This window comes from Phyllostomus hastatus, unplaced genomic scaffold (assembly GCF_019186645.2).
Source record: "Phyllostomus hastatus isolate PE091 unplaced genomic scaffold, TTU_PhHast_1.1 phas_contig_40, whole genome shotgun sequence".
NCBI classification, from domain to species: Eukaryota; Metazoa; Chordata; class Mammalia; order Chiroptera; family Phyllostomidae; genus Phyllostomus; species Phyllostomus hastatus.
In genome coordinates this window covers 89,620,104-89,633,290 of record NW_025333872.1, presented here as the reverse complement: position 1 = coordinate 89,633,290, position 13,187 = coordinate 89,620,104, and the positions used below count along the sequence as shown (strand labels likewise).

The window sequence follows — 13,187 nt, the reverse complement described above, 5'->3', positions numbered from 1 at the left end:
TCCTGTGGGTCCTCTGAGGTCACGTTGAACCGCTCTCCTCCCTCCCGCTGACATGCCCCTATTTCCAGAATCAGGGCCCTCACCTAGAGCTTGTCACTTCCTCGCTGGTCCTGCTGGGTCCAGGCTTCCCAGCCCCCACGTGCTCCCCGACTGCTGCTATGACTCTCTGAAGCCCAGCTGTATGCAGCCAGCACCCCACTCAGATGTCTGCTGTGGTTCCACATTTCCTACAGAACAAAGTCCGAATGCCTTTGCGCTGACCGCAGCTGCCTTTTTAAGTGTATTTGCCACGGGTCAGCTTCATGTCACCTGCTGTAGCTGAACCACCCTCTCCCTGTTCCTGCCAATGGCAGGGACTCTTCCACTCTGCTCGCTCCTCTCTCCACCTGAGATGCCACTTCCAATCTCCAAACGCCCAAATTCTGCCATTCCTAAAGTCCAAGCTCGAATACCACTTCTCTAATGATGCAGCAGGAAGTAATCCTGCTTTCTTTTTAAGTCCTTAACAAGTAAGAAAACCAAGGCCGGAGGCCTGGCAAGACATGGACCACCCATCTTAGCCCACTTACCATCTTCCTAGCTATGTTTCCACCTTTCCTCCCCAACCAGATTTCCTGATCGTTGAGGTCTGATTTATCTTTTTAACTCTTAGCACTTTCCCCAAGAATCCATTCAATTATATTTGCTGGCCCCGGCTGGTGTGGACTGAGCACCAGCCTGCGAACTGAAAGGTCGCCGGTTCAATTCTCGGTCAGGGCACAAGCCTGGGTTGCGGGCCAGGTCCCCAGGTGGAGGCTTGCGAGAAGCAACTGACTAATGTTTCTCTTGCACAGAGATGTTTCCCTCCATCTCTCTAAAAATAAATAAATAAAATATTTTTAAATAATATTATTTGCTGATTAAATGAGTACATTCAAGGTCTGTCAGGAAAAAGTCCAGCCATCGTTAATATAACGAGACTGGTTTGCACAACATCGCTGTAGCCTGGCAGCCAAGGAGTGTGGGCTGGAAAGCACATGTGTGAACAACGACAGCTTCACTGTACTAGTCAGGGGGGTGGTAGACACCATTGAGTGAGTGTGTAGACTGTGTGGCCACCGCATTAAAAATAACTGTGTGAGTAGAATAATGAATCTGCATCAAATTTTGGGTTAAGCTTGAACATGCCTCCACAGAAACTGTTCAGATGATTCAGAAGGCCATGGTTATGGGCAGCTGGTGATTGGCAGCTTCGTCACAACAACATGCCCACTCATGCATCACATCTCCTGCAGAGTTTTTTGGCAAAACATCAAATCACCCAGGTGACTCAGGCCCCCACCAGCCCAGATTTGGCGTCCTGTGACTTCCGGCTTTTCCCAAAACTAACATCACCTTTGAAAGGGAAAAGATTTCAGACCATTGATGAGATTCAGGAAAATATGATGGGGCAGCTAAAGGCAACTGGGGACTATGTGAGGTCCTAGGTACAATGTTTCTTGTGTCTTGTATCTTCTTCAATAAATGTCTCTATTTTTCATATTACATGGCTGGATACCTTCTGGACAGACTACATACATGCCACAATATATACATATAGACCTAATTTATTACTGTCCCATTTCTGGATCATTCTTCCTTATCACTCTGAAGGACCAGGCTTGTCTCTGAAACACCTTTGTAGTGATCTTGCCGCGGCTCATCAATTTATCATATATCTTCTTGTCCATGATAGATGGATGGGCAACTCCATCTTTCCATAGAAATGGCTTTTTGTTCTCTTCCTACCATCCTGTCCTACTGTCCTGCCTTGGTCAATCAAGGTCCTTTATAAACACTCTCCTAAGCAGTCCGAGTTTGCATGACAAGATCGTGGGGGTCACTACAGATGCCATCTCTACCTTCTTGGGTAAGTTATTTCTGGCATTTGGCAGGAAGACCAGAGCTGGGCTGGGGCCTTATGTACCAGTTGGGCCAACCACCCACAGCACAGATGAGGACCCTGCAGTCCATTCTCCTACAGTGACTGACCTGCCCAAGCACTAGGCTGCCAACAAATAGTTAATCATTTCTGACGGGAGGCCACCGCTGTGCTGGGCCACTGTGATTTAAACACACAAAAAAAGGCCCTTCATGAAGCTGACTGTCCAGGGGAAAAGGAAGCTAACAAAGAGTCATTTTAGTAAAGCGTCAGCAAGTGCTCTGATATGTAAAGTCCTGGTTTCTATGGGAACTCCCAGCTTCCCTGTGGGAGTAAAGGAGGTGTTGAGTAAATGAGAAGAAGTGAGTCAGCAAAAAAGAAGGAGGGAAGTTCTCACTAGCCAGTGAGATCTTTGTCAAGTACCAACTCTATACACTTTTGTCTTTCTCACTGTTTTTGACTCTAGATCTATTTTCTACTTTCTAATTATCCTCCGACTCTAAATTCCTATGATATCCTAACTGCTCTTCCATTTTCCCACCTCTCTTCCCTCCCCCTCCTTTCCCCCCTTCCTTTCTCCTTTCCTATCTCTCCATTGAGGAGAGATAGCCCCTCCCACCCATCCCACCTGAGGGCCTCCATCTATTCTCTGGAGCACTGAACAGCCCTTACACTAAGAATCAAACAAACTTTGCTGAGTTCAGGCACACTGAGAGTGGTAACAGAGCCTTCTTCCTCCAGTGCGTGCATTCGGCCCAGCACAAACACCCCCTGCCCACCCTCTGTTTCCTGGGCGAGGGAGACCTCGGGGGGTACGTAGGAGTCAGCCAGGGGAAGGAAGGCCTGCCCCACAGGGGCGTGCTTCTGGCTGCAGAAATAGACGTGTGAAGGCCAGGAGCCCCAACGCTTTCAAGGAACTGAGAGATCCCTAAACTAAACCAAGGAGAAGACTGCAGTGGCCTGGCAAGGTTAGCGGAGATCAGACGGGGGAGACCAGTGGTCCAGGAGTGGTGGGTGTTTTTGTCAAATTCATCTAGTAGCGCCCTGTGACTGCTTCCACAGGAGAGCAGAAACATGCAGTTTTCCCTAGAGAAACAGTTGGCATTATTAACCAAAAAACCCTCTGTAAAGGACAAGCATGGCTAAAGGAAGCAGGTTCCCTCTGCACCACTGTGCTACTTCTCTCCATCCCTTCTCACAGCTGAACAAAGACAGGGCCTGTATCGGGATCCTCTGGACATGGGACTTTTTTTTAAATATCTCCAAACCTAAGATTTAATTTTTTTCAACGTGCTTTTTCTTCCTCACGACAGCTTTAAATCAATTTCAGAATGCCAGTTACTTATGGAGGACACATTTCAACAATTTTCTATGAAGAGCCCAAAGAAAGACACTGAAACTAGCCAATTTCTTCTGATCACTATAGTTGTGCTAATGGAATTTTTTTTCAATGATTTCTTAGTTTTTCAATGCAATTCTTTAGACTCCAACCAAGTAAGATGTAATTTTTAAGTGATATAAGAAAATACAGAAGGAAATAACTGTCCAAGAGATTTAAGAAAATTGAAATAAAATACCTAAAATGATTTGAGAACTAGAACGGTGCAAAATCCTTGTCTCTATCTCCTTGGAGTAATAATTTGAGATAATGTCTCCATATCCCTAAAAGAGACTATGGATAAGAATAAAATCATTTCTTGTATGCCATTCTGCTTGCAGAAAATGTGCTAAAACATTTTATGTTAGTAGTCTGAGGTGATTTAGAAATCATTCATTTTTGAAGTACTTGAAACCTTAAGTCTTGGCATGGAAAAAGGGAGGGAAGATATATTTTTTAAAAGAAGAAGAAGAAGGCTGTGTAGGATGGTGCTGGCCTGGGGGGATGGCACTGGGGCTAGTCACCTCCCCTCCCCCCCACCCCCCACCCCCGTGACCAGCTGGCTGCCACCCCCTTGCTGGCCCTCTCACCTTTAGTGAGGACACCGATAAGAAGAGGGGAGCGCTAGTTCAATGTTTGCCAAAATCAAAGTTCACCCTAAATATAAAACGAGCGGGTAATATTTACTGCCCCTGAGCTCAGGGTGGTCTGAAAGAGGAGTGGGAAGAGGAGAGCACAGCCCGCAGCAGACTTCCATGAAGAAGAGAGAGTCGGCTGCGCCAGAGGGCCGTCACGACCTGGTGCTCCCGCCAGGCAAGGACTCGCTCAGGTCTGCTCGCCCAGCTCTGGCGTCCTGCGCGTCCAAGCGCACTCTCCCAAGGCATTGTCTCTTTCAAACAAAATCTCTGAGGCCAGTTCAATGGTGAAATTCACAGTGATTTATATGGCTTGACAGACACTTCTAAGAACCAAACGACTTTAAAAGATCAGTTGGAGGGGTTGATGCTTGGGTTCAAGTCCAACTCCCTGTTACCCTGCTATTTCTCTGACCCGCCCCGCCTTGTTTGCTCGTTTCATGGAGGGGGGCGCCCAGCCAGGAAAATAAGAGCATAAAAATAACCGCGCTGGACACAGCTGGGAGCCAGGAAGAACATTAATTCTGCTCATTCTAAACCACCTCCCCCAACAAATGAAGTCTGGAGGGTTCTCAAAACTAGATTTGATCTTTATGACTGCTCTTGTGATTCATAATAATAATAATGCTACCAAGAGTATTTTCGGGACGACAAGTTTAGAGCCATTAGGTCTGGCGTGTTTTCTACCGAGTCTACAACTGAAGACAGTAGTTTGGAAAATACTTAATACTCTGTAAACCCAAACTCATCATCATAGTAAAATGATTATGTATTATCTCCTTTTTTTCCCTAAGATCATTTTAAAGACAATTCGTCGTCTTCATTTCCTATCTCCTTCTCAAATCAGAAGATGGAGAGTTTTGTCAGATGTGTTTTTTTTTAAAAAAGAGTCAAAAGCAACAGACACATCACATTATTAGTTTTCACTTAGTTTTCAGCAACAACACCAATTGGTCTCCAGTGTAAAAAAAGCAAAAATAGAACTTTACACACAGAATAAGGACATTTTGCTTATTGTTTTCCGAAACTCTAAGAGAACGGTGCAGTTTGGGCCGAGAAAAACAACTTTGCTGTGTTTGTCAGGTGCTGTGTATGCGAACGTGCCTGGGCGTTCAGTTGCTGACCTTTATCAGATGGGCTGGACATCAGGGACTTTGGCAGGTCACACCGTCAGAGATAAATCTCTGCCTGGTATTTCTCTGCCCAAAGAAAAATTATCTTCTCATGGTACCTTAAGCTTCATCCTTATCATAACCTAATACATGTTTAATAGTTATTTCTTTAGTAATCGTTTTTTTCAATAGCCTACTGGGTTAATAGCAGATCATTTAGGAACTTTGTCAATTTCAGCGTGGCTTAAGTTTTCTAAATGAACACACTTAAAAATATGGTAGTGGTGTCCCTGTTTATTCGCTCTGATGGAAGGCTGACCTGCTCCTAGTATTCCATACGAGCTGTGTTCCCTTCCCTTCCTAAAGATGGTTTCCCATGGAGACTGTTTCCTCACTTCTAGTCACCATTTCCACCCTTTGTCTTTACTTCACATTATGGTTCCCTTTAGTCACTCAGCAAGAACGTGGCTTAACTGTGTGGCATCAGAGGGCACCAAAGGGCAGTGGAGAAACTGCCAAAATGCATCCAGGGTCCTTTATACAGAGGACAAGTTCTGTGGCAGAAAAATCCAGAGTCCACCACGAAGAAAAGCCCACACCAAACAGCAGGGTCTCAGGTGAAATCCCCAGAGAACTTGCAACAAGTTCTCTCCTGAGCTCATTCATTTCACCTTTGGGTTCCCTCTTCTTTTCTAGGCTTTTTTCTGTGCTATCTGGAAGAACCAGGTTCACGTTTCAGATCGTGGCCATAAAACAACTACAATCACAACCTCCATTACGTATTGCTCTCGGGTCATTCCCCAGCAGTCCCATGCAGAAGGCTTTCTGAGCCAACCAGGTTCCCACCTCATTGAATATAAGCCTGTACTTTTTGGAGCCCCGGTTAGCACCCCACCCGGTTCTGGGTACACAGGGAAAGCCCTACCAGGAAATGAATGGGACTGAACAAGGCAGGAAAACACACCTCATCCTCATGCCAGTCATGAATAACCCGAAGCAACTGCACTAATGCTTCAAGTATTAGGAGCAATGAAGGTGAGAAAATGAAACCAAAGGTGCCAAGCCTTCTGGGGAAACTAAATCTGAGTCTTTACTAGTCAAGTTTTTACTCGATGTGCTCAGCAAAGTGCTGACACAGACTGTTGTCCAGAAAGCTCACTGAGTCACGGTTGAAGAACAGACCTTGAACTAAAAGTGAGGAGTTCACAGGTATGACTGGGATTTTGAAGCACCCGCCCCATGTGAAGATCTACAAGCCCTTCATTCATTCACTAACTGATTAATTTCTAAACCAACTCCTTCCTGCAGTGGAGACTTTGACACCATGGGTCCCGGGCACTGCACACAACACTCTCCTTCTGTTATAAGTAATTGAATAATCACCAAAAACAAACAAAAACCCTGAGGCTCAAATAGGTGGGAAAATGCATCCAAGAGCATGCAGGCAAATCCTACCTTACCAGAGGACCAAGCCAAACCCTTTGTAAATACCTGAGAATCACAACACTTAGGTAGCATGAGACACTTCGCCAATGTGACGGTGGATCTAGGGTCACCGCATTCCTAGCACCAGGTCTTCTTGGTCAACGTCCCATCACACAGACTAAACAATGACTTCATTCACTAGCTGCACAAAAGTTTAATGAGAATTTTTCGGAGAAACACGGGAATGTTTTGCATTTTTCTTATAAACGAGCCCTTCATTTTCCAAATACATACTAAAAACTTCAAACACTATTCTTCAAAAACTAATTTTGAACTGAAACTAAAAAGTGAAGTAGTTGTTCCTCATTTCTCTCTTCTGCCTGTACCCTGTACCCTTCACGGGAGAAGCAGCATCTCCAAGCACTGCCTTGTGGTCCAGCTCCTCTGGCCACTGCCACCTGCCTGGGGTCTTCCCTGCTCTTCACATCATCACCGACAGATGTGCTGAGGCAGACGTGAGGGATGAGGAAGGAGGGAAAATTGGTGACAGGAGTCCCGGGCGACGTGGCTCAAGGCCCAGACAGACCCGGGTTTGAAGCCTATTCGTTCATTTCCCAACTATTGCCTGGGACAAGTTATTCCACCTCTGCTCCCCCCACCACCGTCCTTGGAAGTGGCGCTTATCCCAAAGGTTGGTAGGAAGATGAAATCATCAGTTCTCAGCAAGTATTGACGGTGATGGTTATTATTGCCCAGACCTGGAAGGAAAACTCTGTTGTTGCCTATGAACTATATGCTGATGGCCAAAGAAATGGAGAATGAAATGGTGAGACTTTGAGTTCTTTGATAGGTGGCAGAACTAATAATCTCCCTGGGCACACCAGTGAGACCAGAAAGATTGTTAAAATATTACAATAATTCCACACCAGATGTTAAATACCCACAAAACTGAGTCTCCAGGGTACCCCCTCCACCTGCCTTAGCCCCTCCAGCAGGATGCCACTTCCGGTCTCGCTCCCCTGAACTGGCAAAACGTGAGCACCCGGCAGGGTGACAGGTGAGCCTCAGGCGAGATGCCCTGGAAGGACCCTGCTCATGTGCCACCGGTCGGCATTCCTTCTCATTGGTCGGCTCCTGGACCATACAGGCTGTGCCCATAACTGTTTTGAATATTTGTTTGTGTTTGCAAAAATACTTTGTGCCATTCAGTCACCCTTAATACCAAAATGAAAGTCATGATATTGGATCAAGGTAAGTACTTTCAGGACTTTTGGAACAAGCATGTATTCTTCCCATCACTTGAGGATGCCGGCTCGACTCCAGCCTCCACTTCCTGCTCATCCGGACCCCGTGTTTTGAGGCACGGTCTACCTTTCTTCTTTCCGCCCTACCACCCCACCACCAATACACACTTCAGAAAAGAAACAACACTAAGCTGCAAAATCTTTGTAAGGAAGTCTAACAAAGTCGGACTTTTTCCCCATGATATCTATGTTAAGTTTTTTTAAATATCAACTATTGAGCTACTTTAATAATTTTATTTTTTACCCCCTTTTCACTTAGTGACTATTGCACTAGCCCTTACAAAGCGATATCAGTATTGATCAATTTTAACTTCACATTAGAATCCACTGGGCAGCTTTTATACAAAATACTGATGGTCACTGGTTTGAGCCCCCGTCAGGGGACAAGTCTGGGTTGCAGGTTTGATCTCCAGTCAGAGCACGTACGGAAGGCAACCAGTCAATGTTTCTCTCTCACATCAGCTATTTCTCTCCCTTCCGTTCTCCCTCCCTTCTCCTCTCTCTAAAAGTCAAAAATAAAAATTTTTAAAAATTTAAAATACTGATGCTTGGGCCCAAAACCTTATTAATCAACTAGAATGACTGGGGGTGGAGCCTGAGCAGCAGGTATACGTTTTAAAGGTCCTCAAAATGATCTAACGGGCAGCTAAGAGGTCAAACCACTGTCCTACCAACCTCTGGAGCCATCATTCAGAAATGAGGCGGAGTATTGGGACTTGCCAATGTGCACACGCGTGTGCACGCAATACCCCCCTCAGTGGTACTAACAAATATTTATTGTGAGTGAAAATACATCCAAAAGAGTGTACATCACATATATGTATTTTTAAATTATAATAGGGAAAATGACACCCAGAATCCAGGCTACCAAAACCTAAATGGAACATTCCCAAATGTACAATGCCTAGTTTATGTTCCCCAATTTAGTGCCCTAACTTCTCCCTGGCCAGATCACCACTGTCCGGGATTCTGCTTCTTTCCCTTCTTGGGAGCCTTTCTATGATTTTTTCATAGATGCCTGTACCTGTAAACAAAGTACTGTTTGCTTCTGCCTGTTGTCAGTTTTTATGACCGAATTCCTTCCTACTAGGTCTAGTCTCCTGAGACTTGCTACTTTTTTTGCTCAAAATTATGTTTTGATGAATAGCACACATTTTTCACTTCATCCTCACACACAACAACCCCCTAAGTAAGGCTTTGCAGATGAGGAAACTGAGACCCCAGGGGCCAACAGCTAGACCAGAGCCACGTTCTGACAGTGGAAGAGAGGAGTTGGAACACCGTCTGCCCATCGTAAAGCTTCGCCACTGAACGGTACCCACCAACAAGTGTGCACAGTCATAGAGAAGACGAGAACTGAAGTCACTGGATAACAAAGCTGAGAGTTCGAGACCACGAGTTATAGGAGTCCATCATGCCGGAGCTATCCGGTGTTCACTCAAGTTGCCAAAGTCTTCGGCAGAGTTGATCGGGAATTTCACATTGTGCTCTGGGATGAGCACATTGTTTATTTCACCTGCCACCGTGAGTGTTCAGAACGGATGTTCATTCTGATTTCTTTGAAACTATCAAACTCTAGCATGCTACACTGATGACCACACAAGCATGTCTGCTATAAGGCAGATATATTGCTTATGGATAAGTCCTGGCAATGCAGGCTGGTTTGGTTTGTTACCATATTCAATTACCACAAGTCTTCCACACAATCAACTGAGAGTAATAATGTGAGGCTTGATCTGATCACATCTTTTCCTAGCAATTACAATATTCAATTATCTGAGGTAAATTGAAAGGAGTAAAAAAAACAACACTTACCTTCTTTGAGAGCTAGAGGATATAATTCCCAATCAAATAGGTTGGCAGCAGATTCTGAAAATACTTAAAGCTACAGGTTCATTTCTCGGACTGACCAAAACCTTAGGATCTACCAAAATAAAATCTATTAACCAAATATTTTTTTTGGACAAAGCTAACACCATTTGTTTAGGCATTGAGTCGTTTCCACTTTCAAATAAACTTTGTTTAAAGAAAGCACAGAACAACTGTCTCAAAAACCACCAGTGATTTCTCCAAAAGACGGCAAATACGGTATTCACGGTGAAGGCCGGTGCTGCTCCTCCACCGCTGGTGTTCATGGTAGATGCACCACAAAGCACTGAAAATGTCCATGGTAAGTACGCAACCTTGCATTCCGGACCTTAGCGCTAAAAAACTATATTAGAACAGAGGTCCTGTGAAACACTGATTACAATGGAAACAGGTTAATATTCTTAAAACGTAAAGAGCTCTTAAAACGTAAAGAGGTCTTAAAAATCTATTTTGAAAAATGGGACACGTACCTAGAGAAACTAGCAACAGATCTGTAAAAGGCAAAATGCTTCAGGCCAATAAACATAATTTTTAAAAATTTCAATCCCACTTGTAATCAAAGAATTGCCCAATTTTAGAACTGTGAGCCATCAGCTTTAAAGCAATGTCCATGGTGCTGATGACACAGGCAACGGGCACTCTGGACGCCCCCAGTGGGACTATAATCGTTAAGACTTTCCTAGAGAGCAATTTGGCATCGGGAAACGTCTCTGTCAAAGTCAGAAGCCTTGTGCTCGCGATTCTCCAGAGCTTTATTTCAGCAAAGAAAGTCAATAAATTGATTACAGGTAAGACTACAGACTTTGGAATCAGACTGACCACGCTGGAGAGCAGTCTTCATTGCCTGCTGGAATGCAGAGCTTACGTAACTTCCCCGACTTCCCCCCACTGCTGTTCCTGGCCTTCAGAGCAAGAGACAGTATCAGGAGCTTGTGGATTAGTTGGGGTACCACGTGAGACTCTCTGTAATGCTCCCGAAGCTGTGTCAGGCACAAAGCAGATATTCACTCAGCTTTTGGCTGTGCATCAGGCAACTCAAAGAAGACGACGACACAGGGAGTATAGTCAGTAATATTGCAACAGGGGTGCGCGGTGCCAGGCGGGGACTGGAAATAACGGGGGGAGCGCTTTGTAAAGTACAGGATTTTCGAACCACAATGCTGTTCACCTGAAACTAATATAAAATAATACTGAATGTAAGCTGTAATTGAAAAATGTTTAGAACAGAAGGAAAAAAGAGAAAGAAGAAAGAGAGGAAGAAAAGGAAGAATGGAAAGAGAGAATACATGCTCCTTCCTCTCACATAAAGACAGAACTTAGGATGCTTTACATTTTCACATCACTTTATATACATTAACTTGTGCACCCTCACCCAGATACGTGAAACTGAGCCAGTGTTCTTCTTTTCCCCTGCAGTAATAAGGACAAACGGAGGCATTGTGCTGACCTGGGGGCAGAGTCGGGCCCAGAACCCAAGTTCTGGCCCAGCCTCTATAATTTCCTGTGCCTGCTCCACAGGTTGTAGAACATTTCTCAATGACACCCACCACTGTCCAGTTCAGAAACATCTCCCTCCCACGCCACACGTCAGGGTATGACTGCCAGTGGCATTCCCACGTGAACAATCCCTTTGCCTGTGTGTGCAAAAAAAAATAGTTTTATATGTGCATTTCAGTACGATACTAAAACTGTCCCCTGGGCTACTCATAAAATTAGGGCAGCTATACAAAAAATATTTCAGATCACATTCCCTAGTGGACAACGCCGCGATGACCCTCCTAGGGGACTGCCTGTGGCATGTCCCGTCGTGCTGAGCAACGTTTGCCACGAAACCCACACAGGCGTGTGATCGTGGATGGCGTCAGGCCGGCACAAAATCTGATCCCTCGGTGCTCCTCGGTCAGAGAAAAGATGGCCTCGTAAAGAGATTGTGTCTCCATATTTTGCATGTTGTGATCAACAATATCCCATTTGGCGGAGGAGGAGCAAATAAGTCTAGAAAGCACATCATTGCAATGAAAGAGACCTACACCCTCTACCATGGAATAGCAGCTAAGCCTCGTCGCAATTTCAATAATACAATTAAGTGCCTGGGATGCATTTGTCAAAACGTTTCATCTGTAAATGGAAGTGCCATTCGCGACAGGCTCATGAAGTATTAGATTTTAAGAAACATTTGACATTTTTATTTCATCTACCACCCCCATTTTTAGATCCGGAGATCAGAGATGTTAAATCACTTTCCAAAATAACAGACACCAAACCGAACAATGGTGGGAAGATTCAAGATCTGGAATCTTGAATGAGACGTGTGTTTCTATATCATCTTTCTTGTATCATTTAATAATCTACACCTAAACTATAACAATTTACATCTTGGCACTTTGAGGAAAATTAGTCCTACTGTTTTCTCATAGTAAAATGGCATAATGATTAAAAAGTAAAAATAATGCCAACATCTTAGATTGTAATGAAAATAAACTAAAATGCCCTTTGTATTAAAAAGCACTGTGTAGCCTTGGCTGGCGTAGCTCAGTGGATTGAGCGTGGGCTGCGAACCAAAGCATCGCGGGGTCAATTCCCAGTTGGGGCGCATGCCTGGGTTGCAGGCCATGGCCCCCAGCAACTGCACATTGATGTTTCTCTCTCTCTCTTTCTCCCTCCCTTCCATCTTTAAAAATAAATAAATAAAATCTTTTTTAAAAAAGCACTGTGTAAACTGTAAATATCTGTGCAAATATTGGTTATTAGTGAGGGACATTGAGTGACAGAAATTTCTCACTGTTTTCTCAAACTGCTGGATTCCACCCAGAGTTCCTAAACGGCCAGCACTGTCTTAGTTATCATCGTACCCTCAGAACCTGCCACAGGCCTGGCAGACAGAAGGCAGACAACAAATATTTGGTAAATTGATATGTTATTTTTAGAAATCACGTAGCCAGAATAAAACAGAAGAGAACATGTTCCCATTATTCACATTAACAGATGACTGGAATGCTTTTCCCGTTGCTCTCGGGGAAAGCGTCTATTTGCACTAGCGCAGGTGTTTGAATTGGGTAGAAGACAAGCAAGGCGGTGGACTGAAGCACCTTTTCCCAGCTCCGCCTCCCGAAAAACGGGAAGGAAAAAAGGTAAGATCCACACAGTCGCATGTATTTATAAACCGGTATCCGTCACCAGTGGAGGGACTGAGCAAAAGAAAACAACAGACGAAGGACTCGTGGACAGGGACAACGGCGTGGTGACTGCAGGGGGCCCTGGGGTGGGTCGAGGTGGAAAAGGTATAGGAGGGGTAAATGGTGGTGAGAAAAAACAAAAGAAAAAAGAAAAGATTCATTTTAAAACCGTTGACCAATCACACTCAAAGCTTTTCTTTGAAAGACAACTGTAATTGAACAATAAAGTAATTTTCAAAAAGAACAGCAACATAAGCATAATATTAGCAGCTCCCTATACATACGACTTGCTTTTTTCCTGTCCTCTCATTGCAACACCTCCTGTCAGTGTGGTGCCCCTCCCCCAACCCTGCAACGTTAGCCTCAGAGTAGCCCCTCCACCTGCGCT

At 44.6% G+C, this 13,187-nt stretch overlaps 1 protein-coding gene across 1 annotated transcript in view; it reads right to left on the bottom strand.

Annotated features, from left to right (window-relative positions):
• Positions 1-10,328, bottom strand: part of ESR1 (estrogen receptor 1) — a 366,173-nt gene extending 355,845 nt beyond the window's left edge. Inside the window, exon 1 of the mRNA XM_045843476.1 lies at positions 9,570-10,328. The gene's annotated coding sequence lies outside the window, so the exon portion shown is untranslated. The remainder of the gene's footprint in view (positions 1-9,569) is intronic.
• Positions 10,329-13,187: the final 2,859 nt, after the last annotated feature.